This window comes from Myotis davidii, unplaced genomic scaffold (assembly GCF_000327345.1).
Source record: "Myotis davidii unplaced genomic scaffold, ASM32734v1 scaffold795, whole genome shotgun sequence".
NCBI lineage: Eukaryota > Metazoa > Chordata > Mammalia > Chiroptera > Vespertilionidae > Myotis > Myotis davidii.
The window spans coordinates 38,916-39,545 of NW_006286684.1; positions in this window are offsets into that span (position 1 = coordinate 38,916).

A 630-nucleotide genomic window follows, 5' to 3' on the forward strand; every position below is an offset into this window, starting at 1 on the left:
TGAAAATGTCCATTGAATTTTAGAGAGAGTGAAGGGAAAGTGAGAGGCACATTGATTGGTTGCCTCCGGCACATGCTCTGATAGGGACTGAGGATCAAGCCAGCAACTGAGGTACATCCCCTTGACTGGGATTGAACCTGGGACCCTTCAGTCCATGGGCTAATGCTCTTTTAACTAAGAAAAACAGGCTGCAGCTTAATTCATTTACTTTTAATCTATATGTGTCTTTATATTTAAAGTGGGTTTTGTTTTTGATTCGCCCTCATAATCTGTCTTTTAATTGGTGCATTTATGCCACTGACTTTCAGAGTGCTTACTGATATGGTTACTACTATATCAGGCGGCTTCTGCGTGTTCTGGGGCCAGGTTGCCTCACCACCCCGGGTCTTAAGAGCATTTTTTTTTTTCTTTTACAAATGAACACAGTGAGGAGTCACGCAGCAGCGCCTCGTCCGCCAGGTGCACTTTGATGTGGTAGCGCTTCCAACCCGCTTCTGAAGCCCCTCCATGTCGCCCGCTGGTTACCCACTAATGCTTTAAATGCACAGCTCTTATTGATGGATGCAACACATGGACAAAGACCTTGGAATGAGAATAATAAAAGTCATTCTCCTAACTGTGGATTTAAAC